This window comes from Bos grunniens, chromosome 8 (genome assembly GCF_055505025.1).
Source record: "Bos grunniens cultivar Pamir isolate PY7600 chromosome 8, Bosgru_T2T1.0, whole genome shotgun sequence".
In the NCBI taxonomy this organism is placed as follows: Eukaryota; Metazoa; Chordata; class Mammalia; order Artiodactyla; family Bovidae; genus Bos; species Bos grunniens.
Window position 1 is genome coordinate 89,841,857 of NC_141172.1, and position 13,071 is coordinate 89,854,927.

General features: G+C 46.3%; 1 protein-coding gene across 20 annotated transcripts in view; it reads left to right on the top strand.

Annotated features, from left to right (window-relative positions):
- The first annotated feature begins 301 nt into the window (after positions 1 to 301).
- LOC147367664 (myb/SANT-like DNA-binding domain-containing protein 3) overlaps positions 302 to 13,071 on the top strand; it is a 152,548-nt gene continuing 139,778 nt past the window's right edge. For 7 of the 20 annotated variants that reach the window (XR_015131971.1, XR_015131973.1, XM_086315704.1 and 4 more), the window contains exon 1: positions 8,249 to 8,399. The gene's annotated coding sequence lies outside the window, so the exon portion shown is untranslated. Of the gene's footprint in view, positions 651 to 7,723; positions 8,005 to 8,191; positions 8,556 to 13,071 lie in introns of those variants that run through there. The other 13 variants (XM_086315705.1, XM_086315711.1, XM_086315709.1 and 10 more) reach the window with 9 other exon arrangements.

Here is a 13,071-nt window from a genome sequence, read left to right on the forward strand (position 1 = left end):
GGGTGAGGCTCAAGGAATCCAGCTCCCGCACGTTCTCAAGTATCTATTCAAGCTGGGGAGCCCTGTGGGCACATTCTTCGTGCTAAGTAGATAGCCGCACTCAGTAGCCACTAACACATATTTCTGGAATAAACAGATGGGTGGATGAAATACTTGTGCAATAGAAACTTCTTGTGGCAACTCCCGAGCGAGTAGAATCCTTATAATCCCCGCCATTCATTCCGCAAGTCCTGGGCTCGCGTGTCTCCGCCAGTCACATGGAGGCCCCGCCCACCTCTGGGCGCGGCCCCGCTCGGCGCGCTCCTTCTGCTCGGGCCCGCAGCCCTCGGGGACGCGCGGAGCAATGGGCAAGTTCTGGGCCACAGTGCGCTTGCGCAGAAGGTGCAACGGTCCGGGGAGGGGCGGAGCCTGAGGAGCTTAGACTGAGGTGATAAGGAAAATACGGAAAGGATCTGGATGGCTGTCAGCTCTGGCTCCGCCGGGAGAGAGGAAATGGGCCAGGAGTGGGTGTTTGCAGGGTACACAAAGACAATCTGTTGGTGAGTTTACATTTTTACTGATTTTACCTTTTTTTCAATTAAGCTCGGTGTTCAAGAGCTGATGCTTTGGAGGTCCCAGTGTTCTGACACCGCATGCCTATGTGGCTTTGGGTAAGTTACCTGCCCGAGCTTCAGTGTCTGCCTCTGTAAAGTGGACCTGGTAATAGTTGTGGGCTTCACAGGACTTTTGTGAAGATGACATCAGACAGTGTGTGTAAAGTACTTGGCACAATGTTTGTCAGAAATGCCCAATAAGTTGTAAGTGCTATTACTATCATCAATGTTAGAAGCATTAAGTATCATCATAATGTGTTTTTTTGTGTGCCAGGATCTTTTGTATGCAGTTGTTATGCTGGTAATCTTTGGAAAATATCAGAGAACCTGAGAAGTAACAGGAAGTTAGAGATTGGAAAATATTCTGAGTTTAGAAAGGAGAAAAAAGTAGATCTTGAAAAATGGACTCTAATAATCTTGAATTTTACTGAGCACCAACACAAACCCAGGATGGATCGTATCAAAGGTAGTTTGTGAGGAGAATTTCCTGGCTATGCAGTTGTTAGGACGCCACGCTTTCACTGATGAGGCTGTAGGTTTGATTCCTTATGGGGGAACTAAAATCCCACAAGCCAAGCGGTACTGCCTAAAAAAAAAAAAGTAGTTTGTGAGCCTTTAGAAAAGGAACTGGTACTCACTATGAAGCAGTCTGCATTCTCTAAGAACAAATAAATCAAGCCAGATTAACTTTTTTGAGCGAAGAGTAAACTGATAGCTCAGTGGAAAAACTTTCTTTGGTTTAGTCATTTACCTCAGCCTGAGATGCTGCCCCATTTTAAGAGTCTCTTGTCAGAGTCTCTTTCATTTCTGACATAAATCTTACAGAAGTAATTTTTTTAGCTAAACGGGGAATATGTGAATACCTTTTTGTTGTAAAAAATTCAAAAACTGAAAATGAAGGGAAAGTCCCCTTCCCAATTCTGTTTCCACCTCCACTCATCAATTTAGCGTGCATTTTGCTCTGATACTTAAAAATCTATCTCTACACTGATTTTTAGCAGTTAGAACTTTATTCTGCCAACTGAATAACCAGCAAAAGAAAGCAGTTTTTTAGTCTCATTTGAAAGGAAACCCAAGGGCAGGTAGTGTAGAGCCAGCAGACTCTTTCTGTCTTGGTTTCACCATCTACACATTTATCCTCATGGTCACAAGGTGATTGCTGCTTCTCTAAAACTGAGTCCATTTATTGGACAGGAAAGGACAAAAGCTATCTTGTGAAGTTTTATATTTTAATTCAGGAAAGGAAGCCGACTGGAACATCTGCCTACAACTCATTGGCCAGACTGTATCACATGACCCCTCTATCAACAAGGGAGTCTGGTGGTCAAGTGGTTAAGACTCCATCCTTCCACTGTAGGGAGCATGGGGTTCCATCCCTAGTGGGGAAACTAAGGTCCCTGAATGCTGAGTGGCTAAAAAAGAAAAAAAAGTAAGACAAGGGAAATATTAATAATTTACTTTTTAAGCATCTAGAATATAGACTCCTGAGAGTCCTTTGGACAGCAAGGAGATCAAACCAGTCAATCCTAAAGGAAATCAACCCTGAATATTCATTGGAAGGACTGATGCTGAAGCTCCAACACTTTGGCCACCTGATGCAAAGAGCCAACTCACTGGAAAAGACCCTGATGCTGGGAAGGATTGAGGGCAGGAGGAGAAGGGGATGACAGAGGATGAGATGCTTGGACAGCATCACCAACTCAGTGGATTTAAGTTTGAGCAAACTCTGGGAGATAGTGAAGGACAGGAAAGCCTGATGTGCTACAGTCCAAGGGGTGCAAAGAATCGGACACGACTTAGTGATTGAACAACAACAAAGTATAGAACGACATAGTAAAAGTGAGGGGTGAATATCTTTGGGCTAAGCAAGGTTTCAGTGTCTGCTGCAGAAATATAGAGGTTGGTTTTGCTTTTCTGAAAATAAACTCACACTATATATTTTTGGCAGCTTGCTAATTTTCCTTGGCAGTATGAATGAATTAATACTTTCTGAGGTGGCCTGTATGAAATTTCCTTGGCTCCTTTAGCTGCTGCATAATACCCTTTTTTCCTTATTCTAAGGCATACTCTTTCATTCACATGTTATTATCTCTAAAATTGGTATGCATCTTACACTTGCCATCATCTAGGCAGTAGTCGTGATGTAATTGTCATTGCCTGCTGGATATGCTTCAGAACTTGCAGAATGGATGTTAGCAGCCTGGAATATTAATGATTCTGAGTCTACATATGACTCAGAAGGTTCTGACTCCAAGAAGAAGATTTATATATGTTTTAATCAATTTATTTGATGAATACTCTTATTTTAATGTATGCATGAGGATGACATGGAATTAAAAATTCATGTCTTAAGTTTCATGTGACTTTTTGAATAAATATAAAATAAAAATTATAAGTGTTAAGAAAACTTTTTTGTCATAGTTTAATTAGGACCACTTTTTTCTTTTTTAGTGATACATAAAATAATGGTGTTTATCATTCATGATGTCCTGAAGTCAGTGAAATATGATTTTCTACACTGTGGCTATTCCATAGCTTAATCATTTTTGTATCAATAGATGTTAAGTTTTCCCTTTTTTTTACAGTAGTGCTTCAGTAAACTCTTTTTCATTCCTCCTTTTCCATATGTGCAAATAGTATTTCTCTTGATTCCTAGAACCACATTTTTAAAAATTCTAAAGCTGCTGGCCCCTCCAATCTATTGTTGTTGTTCAGGTGCTCAGTCATGTCCAACTATTCATGACCCCATAGACTGCAGCACAGCAGGCTTTCCTGTCCTTCACTATCTCCCACAGTTTGCTCAAACTCATTTCTATCGAATCAGTGATGCCATCCAGCCATCTCATCCTCTGTTGCCTCTTCTCTTCATACCCTCAATCTTTCCCAGCATCAGGGTCTTTTACCAATGAGTTGGTTCTTTGCATCAGGTGGCCAAAGTATGGGAGCTTCAGCTTCAGCATCAGTCCTTCCAATGAATATTCTGGGTTGATTTCCTTTAGGATTGACTGTTTTGCTCTCCTTGTTGTCCAAGGGACTCTCAAGAGTCTTCTCCAGTACCACAATTCGAAAGCATTAATTCTTCAGTGCTCAGCCTTCAGTGCCATAAAGGTCCAATTCTCACATCTGTACATGACTCCAGGAAAAACCATCAGATGAGATCAGATTAGTCACTCAGTCGTGTCCGACTCTTTGCCACCCCATGAATCGCAGCACGCCAGGCCTCCCTGTCCATCACCAACTCCCGGAGTTCACTCAGACTCACGTCCATCGAGTCAGTGATGCCATACAGCCATCTCATCCTCTGTCGTCCCCTTCTCCTCCTGCCCCCAATCCCTCCCAGCATCAGAGTCTTTTCCAATGAGTCAACTCTTCGCATGAGGTGGCCAAAGTACTGGAATTTCAGCTTTAGCATCATTCCTTCCAAAGAAATCCCAGGGCTGATCTCCTTCAGAATGGACTGGTTGGATCTCCTTGCAGTCCAAGGGACTCTCAAGAGTCTTCTCCAACACCACAGTTCAAAAGCATCAATTCTTCGGCGCTCAGCCTTCTTCAGTCCAACTCTCACATCCATACATGACCACAGGAAAAACCATAGCCTTGACTAGACGAACCTTTGTTGGCAAAGTAATGTCTCTGCTTTTGAATATGCGCTTTGACTAAATGGACCTTTGTCGGTAAAGTGATGTCTCTGGTTTCTAATACGTTGTCTAGGTTTGTCGTAGCTTTTCTTCCAAGCAGCAAGCATCTTTTAATTTCATGGCTGCACTCATCATCTGCAGTGATTTTGGAGTCCAAGAAAATAAAGTCTGCCACTGTTTCCACTTTTTCCCCATCTATTGGCTATGAAGTGATGGGACTGGATGCCATGATCTTTGTTTTTTTAATGTCGAGTTTTAAGCCAGTCTCCTCTTTCACCTTCATCAAGAGGCTCTTTAGTTCCTCTTCACTTTCTACCATTAAAGTGGTATCATCTGCATATCTGAGGTTGTTGATATTTCTCCTGGCAATCTGGATTTCAACTTGTGATTCATCCAGCCAGGCATTTCACATGATGTACTCTGCAGCAGAACAGATTAAGAAGAGGTGGCAAGGATACACAAAACTAGACCAAAAAAGGTCTTAATAACCTGGATAACCACGATGGTGTGGTCACTCAAGTAGAGCCAGACATCCTGGAATGTGAAGTCAAGTGGGCCTTAAGAGGCATTACTACAAAGAAAACTAGTGCAGGTGATGGAATTCCAGCTGAACTATTTCAAATCCTAAAAGATGATGCTGTTAGAGTGCTCCACTCAATATGCCAACAAATTTGGAAAACTCAGCAGTGGCCACAGGACTGGAAAAGGTCAGTTTTCATTCCAATCCCAAAGAAAGACAAGGCTAAAGAATGTTCAAACCAAGAACTTCCAGATGTACAAGCTGGATTTAGAAAAGACAGAGGGGCCGACTTCACGGCCGACGCGCACGCCGCCTGGGACAAGTTCCTGTCGATCGTGTCTGGCGTCCTGACGGAGAAGTACCGCTGAGGCCGTCGCAGGACCCCTAGAACAGGCTTAAAAAAAAAAAAAAAGAAGAAGAAAAGACAGAGGAACTAGAGATCCAACATCAGTTGGATCATAGAAAAAGGTAGAGAATTCCAGAAAAAAATCTACTTCTGCTTCATTGACTACAGGAAAGCTTTCGACTGTGTGGTTCACAACAAACTGTGGAAAATTCTTCAAGAGATGAGAACATCAGTTCACCTTACCTGTCTGCCTCCTGAGAAACATGTATACAGGTCAAGAAGCATACAGTTAGAACTGGACATGGGACAACAGACTGGTTCAAAATTGGGCAAGGAGTACATCAAGGCTGTATATTGTCATCCTGCTTATTTAACTTATATGCAGAGTACATCAGGTGACATGCCTGGTTGGATGAATCACAAGTTGAAATCCAGATTTCCAGGAGAAATATCAACAACCTCAGATATGCAGATGATACCACCCTAATGGCAGAAAGTGAAGAGGAACTAAAGAGCCTCTTGATGAAGGTGAAAGAGGAGAGTGGCTTAAAACTCAACATTAAAAAATGAAGATCATGGCATCCAGTCCCATCACTTCATAGCCAATAGATGGGGAAAAAGTGGAAACAGTGGCAGACTTTATTTTCTTGGACTCCAAAATCACTGCGGATGATGAGTGCAGCCATGAAATTAAAAGATGCTTGCTGCTTGGAAGAAAAGCTATGACAAACCTAGACAACGTATTAGAAACCAGAGACGTCACTTTACCGACAAAGGTCCATTTAGTCAAAGCTATGGTTTTTCCTGGAGTCATGTACAGATGTGAGAATTGGACCTTTATGGCACTGAAGGCTGAGCACTGAAGAATTAATGCTTTCGAATTGTGGTACTGGAGAAGACTCTTGAGAGTCCCTTGGACAACAAGGAGAGCAAAACAGTCAATCCTAAAGGAAATCAACCCAGAATATTCATTGGAAGGACTGATGCTGAAGCTGAAGCTCCCATACTTTGGCCACCTGATGCAAAGAACCAACTCATTGGAAAGGACCCTGATGCTGGGAAAGATTGAGGGTATGAAGAGAAGAGGCAACAGAGGATGAGATGGCTGGATGGCATCACTGATTCGATAGACATGAGTTTGAGCAAACTGTGGGAGATAGTGAGGGACAGGGAAGCCTGGCCATGGGTGCTGCAACCCATGGGGTCTGAAAGAATCGGACACAACTTAGTGACTCAGCAATGACAAAATTTTCCAGGGAAGTCTCAATATAAAAAATCTCGGTACATTATTGTCATTAGCTATCAACATACTTCAGAAGTTCTGAGATATCAGTATCTGAACTATACTGTACTGCCTTGAGTTCCAGTGAGGCAGATGTCACACAGTTTGTTTCCAGATAGCATCTCCCTAGGGGTGGTCTTAGTTTCTAAGTTCTCTGGACAATTTCAGATCTACTTGGACACCTGAAAGATTATTGTTAAAATAATGAACAGGGAGTATACCTCTATATTATAGGAAGGGTCTTTATTTTTATTAGTGCTTCTGACCACTAGAAGTGTTTGGGTGTTTCTTTGCAGTCAAAAGACCTGGCTCAGCCTCTCACTTTCTGAGCAAGGTGACTCTGTGGGTCATGGGAGCTAGGAGGGTGGGGATAGCCTCACATATATCCAAGGAATTAAAAAAAAAAAAAAATAGCAAGTGTTGGTGAGGTAATGGCAAATTTGGAACCCTCATACATTGCATATATTGCTGGTGGGAACATAAAATCATTCATTTAGCCACTATGGGAAATTTTTTTGGCAGTTCCTCATAGAGACTCCCAGAGACAGGGGAGCCTGGTGGGCTGCTGTCTATGGGATCGCACAGAGTTGGACACGACTGAAGCGACTTAGCAGCAGCAGCATAGAGTTAAACAGAATTACCATATGACCCAGCAATCCTACTCCTAGGTATATACTCCAAAGAACTGAAAACATAGACAAATACATTGATATAGGCACGTTCAGAGCAGCAGTATTCACAGAGGGTGGAAATAACACAAACATCCCTCAACAGATATATGTATAAGCACATTGTGGTATACATACAATGGAATATTATTTAGTCATAGAAAGGAGTAGGACACACGCTACAAGGAGGGTGAACCTTGAAAACGTCGTGCTAAGTGAAAGAAGCCAGGCACAAAAGACTACCTGTTGTATGATTCCATTGATACGGAATGTCCAGAATAGCCAAATTCAGAGAGAAAAAATAAATTAGTGGGTACTCTGAGTTGAGGATACCAAGGGATAGGGAGTGACTGCTTAATGTGTGGGGAGGGGGTTCCCTTTTGGAGTGATGAATCTGTTTCAGAACTAGATAGAGATGGTGTGGTTGCTTTACACTGCATTGTCATAAATGCCACTGGATTGTTGACTTTAAAGTTATTTTTATGTTATGTGTATTTCACTCGTGTAATAAGAACAAGAGAAAGTTCAATCCTCTCCACCCTTCTGAGCTTGGAATCCTTGCGGGGGCACGATAAAAGGTGCCTTGTTCTACAGCTGCATTTGTTGTGCATTCTTCATTTGTTCATGCAAAAATTCCCACTTACTCAGCACACAGCGTCTGAACCAGGTTTGGGCTGCAGAGGGAACAGTCTCTGCCCCGGGAGCGCACAGCCTAGGGGGAGACACATCCCGCAAATTAAAAAATAAAGCAAAACTCCGTGATGAACCCAGCAAAGGAGGGTTGGCTACTTAAGTAGCAGGGTGTTCCGAAAGAAAAGGGGGGCCTTTGTCAGACGGGGGGCATGGACTGAGCCGATTCCTGCCCATGGCCGCCAAGTCCCTGGCGACAAATGCATTCTTTTATTGTTCATGGAAATGAAACAGTTTTTCAGGCCCTTCAGGAGCTCGTCCGCCAAGGTGGGAAGACGGAACTTAATCAGCACAAGGATGTCGGGCAGGAGGGAGAGGGGTGGATAGGCGGGAGACCCCCTGCACCCCGCCTCAAACCTCGGGGGAGGTCAGCGACCGCGTCTCGGGGAGGTGGGGACTGCGCGGGGCCGCGCTCCCGCCCTCCTCGGCGCCTGCGGACCCGCAGGCGGCGGGCGGCCCGCGAGGGGGCGGCGGCTCCCGGGCTTTGTGGCCGCTGCGCGCGCGGCGGGGCCTGGCCGGCCGGGGGCGCGCCGCCGCCGCCCGGCGCTCCGGAGCCCGCGGCCCTCCCGGCCGCCCAGCCTGCGAGAGGAGTCAAGGCCGCCCGCGCTCGCAGCTCGCCGGCCCCTCCCCCGATCGCCGCTGCCGCTGCGCCGCCGCTGCAGGTAGGAGGCTCCCCAGGCGGGCGGGTCGCAGCGGGGCGGGGGCGCGGGCCAGGCGTGCGGGGGCTGCGGGGCCGGTAGGGCGCGCTTCCGGCCCAGGCGCCACGACCCCTGCCCCGCAGGCCCGACGGCCACCTCCGCGCGCCGCAATGGGAGTCGGTGAGTGGGGCCGGCCTGCGGCGTACAAAGCCCCAGGGCGCGGACCTCGGGGAGATTCAGCGACGTACCCGGGGTCTGGGGACTCTGGACTCCGAGGGCAGAGGAGCGGCTTGGGGGGGTGGGGGAGAAACCTGATGACCCTCAGTGCCGGCGTCTCTCCATCTCAGTGTCCCCACAGTATGCCGGGCACTGTGCTTGCGCTTTTGCATACTTGTCTTCTTTAAGACCCCTTGTGTCCCTTACAGAGCTGTGAGGGGAGGGGCCCCTCATTCTGGGGCAGAGCGCCGAGCATCACAGAGGTGCCCGCCTGACCTTGGGAAAGCGCCTTTACTCCGAGCCCTGGCTGCAGCTCCTGTAAATGAGGGTGGGATGGGGGAGAGGGATGGTGGCTGAGAGTGCGTGGTGTAATGCCTACCCGCAGGTGCTATTGTGAGAGATGAGGTACGCAAATGATCATACATATTGAGCACTTTCTACATACCAGGCCTGGGTACCAAACAGTTGGCATGAGTTATCTAATTAAATCATCATGCTGGCGCTGTGATGTAGCTACTGTAAATTGCACTAGTAATCTTTATTTAGGAGTAGGAAATAGAAAAGAATTTAGCCTCCCTATTCTGATTAAGGAAATTGGGTGTTTCTTAGGCATGGTCACATTTAAGGTTACAGATGTCCCTGCAATGTTAGAGCAGTTGTGGGATATATTTATTACACATTTAAAACCGGGAGGTAAAATAATATCAGGGCCAGGGGTGTGAATTTCAGCGTCAGATAAGTCAGTTGTGTTACCAAGGAAATTGTCGAGTATTAATTAAAAAACATAGTTCCAGAGTTAGGACTGAGGACTGCTCTAGGAGTTTGGGGCCAGAGAGACAAGGGGTGGACTAGGAGGAAATGGAGGATTCTAAAGCCCTGGGTGGAGAGAGGGACCTGTGACCACCCAGCAGTTTTCTGGACCAAGATTTCATCCTGCCCTTAGAGACCAGACATCCTATCTGGAAGGAGGGAATGGGGAGGGGTGGGGGAAGGATCCAGGGGCAAGATCAATGGATTGTCTCTTCTTACTCCCAGGCCACCCCAAAAGTAATCAGCTGGGTTGAGAGCCGGATGACAGGGCCTCCTAAAGCACCATGGTCCCTTCTCATGATTCTTTAAATTCTTTTAATATGTTTGAGGAGATTGGGATGCTCACCAACCCTAAAGATTGGTAAGATGCTTAAAATACAAAGACCTAATTGATGTAATGAAGGAGTGTGTTTGGATACAGCTCCCTTGGTTGGATAAGCAATGGGCCTGAGGAGATTATTTGGGGGTTCAGTTTGGAATGAGGAGAACTGGAAAGATTCCGGACCCTGAAGAAAAAAGAAAGGCAGGAAGGCCCAGGTGCTGTACCCTGGGGGCAGGGGGTAGAAGGGGCACTGAGGCCTCCAGAACACCATGTGCAGAATACCCACCCAGCCCCCTAGTGCTGGAGTACCCAGAAGGTACCCCTCTTCTCCCAGCTTGTGACTGCATCTTCCTTGAGTGTTGTGGAAGGTCGGGGCTCGACTCAGGCTGACTTTTCTCCTGAGTGAGCAGGAAAAGCTTCTTGGAGAAGGGTTGTTTGAAAACCAGTCTTGAAGGACAGGGTGTTTGGGCGCATAGATTGGTGAAGGTAGGAGCCCTGTGCCTAGTAAAAAGAGCAGGTGCTTTGGAGAGACAGATAATGGGATGTTTGAGTTCTAGGTCTGCCATTTCTCAGCCATGTAGTTTTTTGCAAGGATTAAATGATGGTTTTTCAAGTGCCAGATAGGGAGCTCAACAAGCACTAGGACCTTTCCCCCGTCCACGGTGACATTTGTTTAACTCTTGTCTCCCGAGCACCAGTCCTATGCTGAGTCATATGCTTCATGCTGGGGATCCAGAGATAAGTCAGAAATTATGCATTTCCCTTAGGGATTTCCCAGCCTAGTGAAGGAGACGGACACAATGAGCAAATTACAGAAAATAAGGGAAGTGCAGTTATCCACAGCTGGCAATGAGCTCTGGATAGAACACTCAGGGCTAACTGCCTCTTGAACAAGATTTAACAAGATGAGATGTTATCATAGAGGTTTTGAATGCAACACCAACTCTTAATTTCTTTTTTTACCTTTGTCTTGTCTTTGCCCTGAAGTCTCTCTCTTAAAACAAAAAACAAAAAACGCAACCTAGTTGCAGTGTGTACATAGTTGTTAAGCTGCCTCAAACTCATTTTAGGAGGAAGCTATTATAAATAAAATCAACATAATAGCCTGGATGTTAGTTAAGGAAGGCTTCACAAAAATTTCATGAGAGTTGGACGTTGAGGGATGAAGATAAGCCCTGGGTGGCCTTTGGGGTAAAGTATTCCAGCCAGAGGAAGCCCCATGTCCAGAGGCATGAGAACACAACAAGTTCAAGGGCATGAAGGTGAGTTTGGTCTGGCTGGGTTGAAACATACAGGGAAAGGGTGTTGTGGGATGTGGGTGGGAAGCGGGTACTGTAATCAGGGCCAGATCTGGAAAAGCCTTGGATGCCTTGTGAGCAGTTTGGACTTTATCACCAGAGGTCTACATACAGGACTGTGGCATCATCACTGTGTTTTAGGAAGATTCCTTGAGGGGCCGGAAGTTTGGGAGGTCATTTTGGGAGACTAGGGCTCACCATGGGCACAGGCAATGAGGATGGGAGTGGAGAGAAGAGATACAGAGGTAAAATGTGAAGCAGGTCTTGACGAGTAGTTCCATGGGATTGAAGAGCACACTGAGGTTTCTGCTTTCAGCCGAGTTCATGTGGCTGAAATCATCAGAAATTGGAGGTTTGGGAATGAATAATTCATTTACTTTGGGAGGTTTCTGAGGTACCCATAATGGACAGCTAGATGGAGGTGGCCAGGAGACAACTAGAAATGTATGTGGTGTTGAGGGGAGAGGATGGGGCTGGAGAGAGGTTCTTCCTGACATCCCTACTTTCTTGCGATCAAATGCCAAGAATCAGCTATGTGCTCAAGATACAAATAAAATATAGTTCCAAGCCACAGGAGCTCATACTTGGATAGGGGACCCCCTGAGGCGATGGATAGACTAGTACAGAGTAATTCTGAGTCTGAAGGAAAAGGTAAATACGTGGGATCCTGGGCCCTGCGACTTGAGAGCTGTTGTTGCTGAAGTGGTGAGTGTTGCTGAAGAGGAGATTGTCCTCAGATGAGAAGCAGGCCGGAGCGGGAACCCCTAAGTATGGGGACTTTCATTTTGTAAAAGCACTTTCTGTGGAGGGTACTTGAATAATGATCCCAAGGGAATTTCAGGGAGACTGGGATAGTGTGGGGAGATGGTTTGGGATGGAGCTGTAGGGGACGGGAGGGCAGGGGAGCGGTCAGGATCTTTAAGAACCTTCCCCTGGTTGGCAGAGGGAACCATGAGGGGGGTGGGGGACAGGAGGTGGGAGCCCCTAGGCTTAAACACAGGGCTGGTTCTGCTCACGGTCACACTTAGACACAGATGGTAAAAATAAACACTTCCCGGTTACTTGGCCACCTGGAGTGGGTGGTGAAGGAGAAGAGGAGGGAGAGCACCAGAGGAAGCAAGTTTAGTGCTGGGTATAGATTGGAAAACCGTCTAAAGGAAAGATAGAAGGTGGAGAGGGCACAGGTGAGTGGCCATCCTGAGTAGACAGGTCTGAACACTTGAGAGCAGGTACATGGCAAGGTGTGCACGGGAACAGGAATGTCTGATTATTCTTAACCTCTATGACAGATGGAGGAGGAAATGGCAACCCACACCAGTATTCTTGACTAGGAAATCCCATGGGCAGAGGAGCCTGGCAGTTTGGAGTCCACGGGGTTGCAAAGAGTCAGACATGACTGAGTGAGCATGCACTGCGTCAGATGAAATCAGGAAGGCATCATAGTTCTAGCTAGGCTCTTAAAAAAATTTGACGTACAGGAACTTCCCTGGTGGTACAGTGGATAAGAATCCACCTGCCAATGCAGGGGGCACAGGTTCGATCCCTGGTCCAGGAAGATCTCATATGCTGCGGACAACTAAAGCCTATGGGCCACACCTACTGAGCCTGTGCTCTAGAGCCTGTGAGCTGCAACTAATGAGCCATAACTCCTGAACCTCGCGAGCTCTAGGGCCTGAGAGCCACAACTAATGAGACCCTGTGCTGCAACTGCTGAAGCCCATGAGCCTAGAACCCATTCTCTGCAACAGGAGAAGCCGCTGCAATGAGAAGCCTACGCACCGCAACTAGACAGTAGGCGCTGCTCACTCCAGCTAGAGAGAGCCTTCACGCAGCAACAAAGACCCAGTGCAACCAAAAAGAAATAAGTGCATTAAAAAAATCTGGCATACAGTACAGCAGTATTTATAAGATGAAGCCATAAAATGATTTTTGTTAGGATAAATCCTTGATAAAAGGAGAAATTTAAGATCGTGGGACATCTAGATATAATTAGTTAAAGAAAGTGCAAATGGCGAGCAGGTTAGTTTCAACATATATTTCCCCTGTATTT